The sequence below is a fragment of the Pimephales promelas genome, chromosome 19 (assembly GCF_988280905.1).
Source record: "Pimephales promelas chromosome 19, fPimPro1.hap1.1, whole genome shotgun sequence".
NCBI classification, from domain to species: domain Eukaryota; kingdom Metazoa; phylum Chordata; class Actinopteri; order Cypriniformes; family Leuciscidae; genus Pimephales; species Pimephales promelas.
In genome coordinates, this window is record NC_142787.1 from 2,565,637 (window position 1) to 2,572,627 (window position 6,991).

Genomic DNA, 6,991 nt, shown 5'->3' on the forward strand with positions numbered 1-6,991 from the left:
TTTTCATAAAGAGCTTGTGCAGAACAAGTGACCTGTCACGGGTGTGGGTGCAGGCAGAAGAACAGGCAGATTCCAAAAGGCTCCAATGCAAGGGTTTAATCACAAATATACAGGATACAGGCAGGCGGAACACGGGGTAACATTTACATCGACCGACAAGGACAGACTGAATGGGAAGGAACTAAATACACACAGGAATCAAACTAAACGAGGTGAAAACAGGTGAAACAGATGAATACAGGACGCTGAACGGGAGGCTGATGAGGGAGTGAGTTCAGGTGTGGAGACAAGAGGATCCTGGGAAGTGTAGTGCTGGAGACGCAGACAGGATGGTGCAGACGAAGACTGTGACAGAACTCCCCCCTCCCGGGAGGCGTGACCTCACGCCGCATAACAGAGGAAGGAGGGGGGACGAACTGGGGGCTGGGCGGGGCGTGGCCAGGGCGGAGCAGGCTGAGGGCGTGGCCAGGGCGGAGCAGGCTGAGGGCGTGGCCAGGGTGGAGCAGGCTGATGGCGCGACCAGGGCGGAGCAGGCTGAGGGCGTGGCCAGGGCGGAGCAGGCTGAGGGCGTGGCCAGGGTGGAGCAGGCTGAGGGCGAGACCAGGGCGGAGCAGGCTGAGGGCGTCCCCAGGGCAAAGCAGGCTGAGGGCGTGGCCAGGGCGGAGCAGGCTGAGGGCGTGGCCAGGGCGGAGCAGGCTGAGGGCGAGACCAGGGCGGAGCAGGCTGAGGGTGAGACCAGGGCGGAGCAGGCTGAGGGCGAGACCAGGGCGGAGCAGCTGGAGGGAGGACCCCTGGTGGAGCCGATGGTAGTGGGGCTGGCAACACCAGGGGGCCGACTGACAGGGGCGGAGCGGATGGGAGAGGAGACCAGGGTGTAGCTGAGGGACCGACGATGATGGGTGCTGAGGAGGGACCGAGGGAGCAAGGGGACACCGCAGGCTCTGGTGACCGAAGTGCTGACAGGGGCACAGAGGGACACGGTGAGGTCAGAGTGCGTGAGGGCTGACGGGTGACTGGAGGGAGTGAGGAGTCCAACTGAACCGGGGGGGTGACATGACGGGGCGGAGCCAAGGGAAGGAAGTCCAAAGGTGAAGGGAGGATGACGAGGGAGTGCAGGGAGTTCGGAGGGACGAGGGAGCCTGGCCGAGCTGGTGGACTGTGGGACCATGGAGGAGCTGAGGGAGGTAGCAGCCACGGGGGAGCCGATGGGACCGGGGGCCGAGGAAGTGTCCAGATAGAGGAGGTGTGAAGCGAAGGCCGGGGATCCAACGACCCAGCTGGGTCAGGGGAGCTGGCAGACGGAGGGGCTGACGGATGCATGACGGGAGGAGGTGGGAGAGGGAGGCTGGGTGGGATCCTGGTCTCGGGCTCTGGCTCTGGTTGGACGGTCTCGGGCTCTGGCTCTGGCTGGACGGTCTCGGGCACTGGCTCTGGCTGGACGGTCTCGGGCTCTGGCTCTGGCTGGACGGTTTCGGGCTCTGGCTCTGGCTGGACGGTCTCGGGCTCTGGCTCTGGCTGGACGGTCTCGGGCTCTGGCTCTGGCTGGACGGTCTCGGGCTCTGGCTCTGGCTGGACGGTCTCGGGCTCTGGCTCTGGCTGGACGGTCTCGGGCACTGACTCTGGCTGGACGGTCTCGGGCTCTGGCTGGACGGTCTCGGGCTCTGGCTCTGGCTGGACGGTCTCGGGCTCTGGCTCTGGCTGGACGGTCTCGGGCACTGGCTCTGGCTGGACGGTCTCGGGCTTTGGCTGGACGGTCTCGGGCTCTGGCTGGACGGTCTCGGGCTCTGGCTCTGGTTGGACGGTCTCGGGCTCTGGCTGGACGGTCTCGGGCACTGGCTCTGGCTGGATGGTCTCGGGCTCTGGCTCTGGCTGGACGGTCTCTGGCGCTGGAGTGGGGCTGGTGCCGTCGTCCACGGTGAAAGAAGATCCACATGACACCAGCACCCACTCCACATAGGCCGCAAAGTCCCCTCGAGGCCCGTCTCCGGGCAGGCGTGCCTGGGTTTCAGCATTTAGGCCTGCCCGGAAGAACACACAGAGGCTGGTAACATCATAGTGAACGTGAGGTACCAAATCCAAATACCTCTGTGTGTGGGCCTCGAGGGATTGATCCTCCTGCTCCAGGAGGAGAATCTGTACAGCGGCTAAATCCATTATTAAATCCCTTTTAGGGGGTCGGTCGATCTGTCACGGGTGTGGGTGCAGGCAGAAGAACAGGCAGATTCCAAAAGGCTCCAATGCAAGGGTTTAATCACAAATATACAGGATACAGGCAGGCGGAACACGGGGTAACATTTACATCGACCGACAAGGACAGACTGAATGGGAAGGAACTAAATACACACAGGAATCAAACTAAACGAGGTGAAAACAGGTGAAACAGATGAATACAGGACGCTGAACGGGAGGCTGATGAGGGAGTGAGTTCAGGTGTGGAGACAAGAGGATCCTGGGAAGTGTAGTGCTGGAGACGCAGACAGGATGGTGCAGACGAAGACTGTGACATGACCTTGAGGAAACCCGTTGAGAAAACGAAATAAGTCTCTTTCTTTACTTTTTTTAATATGAATAAGAAAACGATGGTTTTGTAAAGTGCACTTTAAAAAAAGTTTGTCAAATATAAACTGGTAACTTAAATACTATAAATAAACCAAGTTAACAGGGAATGTTCTCAGAAATTTGGCCAAGGTTTTGACAACTTTCTCTCGTTTTCTCTCATCATCTTTGTGTTACAGTTCTTACCTGTCGGTTCTCCTTAACTTTTTATGTTTTCCATTTGTTATTTGGTGATTGATTTTCAAAATAAATTACAGAGGAGCCATAATTTATCAATTTGTAACAAGAATATTTTCATAGGCTACTCATAAGGCGTGTTCAGACCTTTATTTTAAAATAGCAATGAACATGAGAAATCATGAAAAAAATGTAGAAACCTCAGTTTGTTTTCATGCCAAAAGATAGCATCCATTCAATTATTTTAGAAAAAATGTCTGAAAAGTTTGAAATATGAAGATATAAAAAACTATAAAGTATAAAAAAAATATAAAGTTCACTTTTTGTATTTTTGGTTTTAGTTTATGTAAAACGTCAAATATGATGAAGATTTGAAGTTTTGATTATACATTTTCTTTTGGGTTGTTAGTTTAGAAGGTGTGGGTCATCAGTTACAGGAATCATTTGGTTTTGATCTTTTCTTTGATTTGGCGACACTTGTTTTTTATGTTTGTATTCTATTTTATTTATTGTTTTGTAACTTGCTAATACTGTTTTTTTTTTTCTAATAATCTGTACTGCATGTTATTCCATTTCTTTGGTTGCAAGGCTCCGAACCAGAAACAAATATTTTAACAGGAACAAAGTTAGTATTGTTGTGGCACTGGCGCCTGTCATTATATTATTAACATTTTATTAACAATCAAGCTCAAATTGAGCTTTGAAGTTTTTCACCGGTGAATGCTGAAGATTTGTGTTCTGTCAGTTATTTATGGCCTCATTTGAGGCAGTAAGGTCAGCATTATGCTTCCATTGACTTACAAAGGTTATTGACAAAAGGTTATTGTATCTATGTGAGCACTCAGCTTTTCCAGTCATTTGATAGATTTGGTAAAAATCTTGTGTATAAAGATGAAGTGTTATGCACAGGCTGTATTGGCAATGATTAGAGGGCAAATATCAGACTGTAAATATAGGAGCTATTGTGGTTTTGCCGACAGTTTGAGGATCCACTGCCTTAAGTTACAAGGTTTAGTCACAAGCTCTAGTATAAAGCTATGGTAACACTTTATTTTACGACCCGCAAACAACTGTGTAAGTACACTGAAATTACGGTGTACGTTTCAGTAGTTATAATGTACTTCCGTGTAGGTATAAGGGATATGTTAAGTTTGGGGTAATAAAGGGGTAACAAGCAGATACAAGCAAATTATTTAATTAGTTAAAAAATAACAGGTACGTATTCTGTTAATATATTCCAGGCAAAAATTGTACGTCTGTTGTTTATAAAACATATCACATTTCTGGCTAAATATGTTCTTGTGCAATGTTACAGGGTCATTTTGACATTTGTGGGTTAAACATTAAACACACACACACACACATATATATATCTATATCTATATATATATCTATATATATACTATGATACAAATTAAATTTATTGGCATTTCTTGATCAAAATAATTTTGTTTTTGCTATGATTTTAATTTAGACATTACCATATGGTAATTAGTACTTACCTTATCCCATTGAATTGCAATGACACTTAAATGTCATGGCAAATATACTGTGTAATTAAAAAAATTTTTTTTGATAACAGTACCTTTCTCTGTAATTATTACAGTGCAAATAGTGTTGTTTCGGATTGCTACATAGTAAGTAGCGTTTGTTACCCCCTTGTTCTGTGTAGTTACAGGGTAAGTGTAACTCCTGCGGGCTGTAAATTAAAGTGGTGCTTGTTACCCCTTTATTACCCCAAACTTAACATATTGTTCACTTATACCTACATGGAAGTACACTATAATTACAGAAACGTACACCGTAATTTCAGTGTACTTACATAGTTGTTTGCGGGTCGTAAAATAAAGTGTTACCAAAGCTATTTACAGACTCAAAGGGGGTAAGAGAGTGCAAGTTTGAAATGTGGGACAAGGTACACCAAAAGCCATGGAAGTGGAAACCATTGTAAAGATCCTGCTGACGAAGGAAAGTTCTTACAAAAAGTAAACATGGACCACTGAACACGACACATACACTCTAGGGCCAAAAAGCAGTCTTGACTACAAATCATTGGCTTTTAACAGTTAATGTGTAGTTTTAAAAAATGATCCTGCTTAGTTTGAGTTTAATGTGACACCAAGTGTCAGCGCCCGATCAATCACAGCATCATTACTTCTGGCCAGGAGGAGTTGAGATGAGATTGCCCAACACTGCACTGGATAATAACCTTTCCCCTTGTCAAACAGCTGGTTCTATGGGTGATTTAGATGAGCTCCTCAAAGTGCACTTTGTTTTTAACAATACCCTGACAATGCTCTCATCAACTACGTCCAGCAGACCATAGTCTATATATATGTTGGAAAAACAAAAGACTCTCCCAAAAGTGAAAGAACTTTAAAAAAAACTTACTTTTTTGTGCTAGATGTGAAGGGTTGCTCTATTCGCATTTGGTGTGAACGCAGCCTCACACCACTATAGCTCGGGACGAGCGGAAATTTCTAACTTCACTTCATTTTGGTTTTTGATCCAGAGCACTGCCATGAGTTGACGCCTATGTGTATAGATGGTAGGCCCCTGAATCTGGTGCCTCTTTTGAGGCAGGGTGGATTGTGTTGTACTTCCCTTGCTTACAGGGTGTTGTGTTTTTGTTGTGAGTACACTGCCATGGGCAATGTGGTTAGGTACCATGATACTGTAGGCACTGTGTAAACAACATATCTGCCAACGAAGGCTGTGCTGTCATGTAGTAGGCCTCAGCAGGCCTCATTGATGGGCAGCCCCCAAAAGGGCTCTTTAGGCCAGCTTGCCTCAGGTGGTTGGTCTTAGTAGTCCAGGCTTTAGACTCACTGACGGGTAGTAGGCCTTAACAGTCAACTAGGCAACCCATTTTCTAGCTTGCTATCAGGTAATAGGACTCGCCAGGACTCCCTGAAGGGGAGTTCCAACATATGGTCAACTGGACAGCTAGCCTGACTGGCTATCAGGTAGTAGACCTCGCCAGGACTCCCTGAAGGCGAGTTCCCACGTATGGGCAACTGGACAGCTATCCTGACTTGCTATCAGGTAGTAGACCTCACCAGGACTCCCTGAAGGCGAGTTCCCACGTATGGTCAACTGGACAGCTAGTCTGACTGGCTATTAGGTAGTAGACCTCACCAGGCCTCCCTGAAGGCGAGTTCCCAAATATGGGCAACTGGAGAGCTAGTCTGACTGGCTATCAGGTAGTAGACCTCACCAGGTCTCCCTGAAGGCGAGTTCCCACGTATGGGCAACTGGACAGCTATCCTGACTTGCTATCAGGTAGTAGACCTCGCCAGGACTCCCTGAAGGCGAGTGCCAAAGTATGGGCAACTGGACAGCTAGTCTGACTGGCTATCAGGTAGTAGACCTCGCCAGGACTCCCTGAAGGCGAGTTCCCACGTATGGTCAACTGGACAGCTAGTCTGACTGGCTATCAGGTAGTAGACCTCACCAGGCCTCCCTGAAGGCGAGTTCCCAAATATGGGCAACTGGACAGCTAGTCTGACTGGCTATCAGGTAGTAGACCTCACCAGGACTCCCTGAAGGCGAGTTCCCACGTGTGGGCAACTGGACAGCTAGTCTGACTGGCTATCAGGTAGTAGACCTCGCCAGGCCTCCCTGAAGGCGAGTTCCCAAATATGGGCAACTGGACAGCTAGTCTGACTGGCTATCAGGTAGTAGACCTCGCCAGGCCTCCCTGAAGGCGAGTTCCCAAATATGGGCAACTGGACAGCTAGTCTGACTGGCTATCAGGTAGTAGACCTCGCCAGGACTCCCTGAAGGCGAGTTTCCAAATATGGGCAACTGGACAGCTAGTCTGACTGGCTATCAGGTAGTAGACCTTGCCAGGACTCCCTGAAGGCGAGTTCCCACGTATGGTCAACTGGACAGCTAGTCTGACTGGCTATCAGGTAATAGACCTCACCAGGACTCCCTGAAGGCGAGTTCCCAAATATGGGCAACTGGACAGCTAGTCTGACTGGCTATCAGGTAGTAGACCTCACCAGGTCTCCCTGAAGGCGAGTTCCCAAATATGGGCAACTGGACAGCTAGTCTGACTTGCTATCAGGTAGTAGACCTCGCCAGGACTCCCTGAAGGCGAGTTCCCACGTATGGGCAACTGGACAGCTAGCCTGACTGGCTATCAGGTAGTAGACCTCACCAGGGCTCCCTGAAGGCGAGTTCCCACGTATGGTCAACTGGACAGCTAGTCTGACTGGCTATCAGGTAGTAGACCTCACCAGGCCTCCCTGAA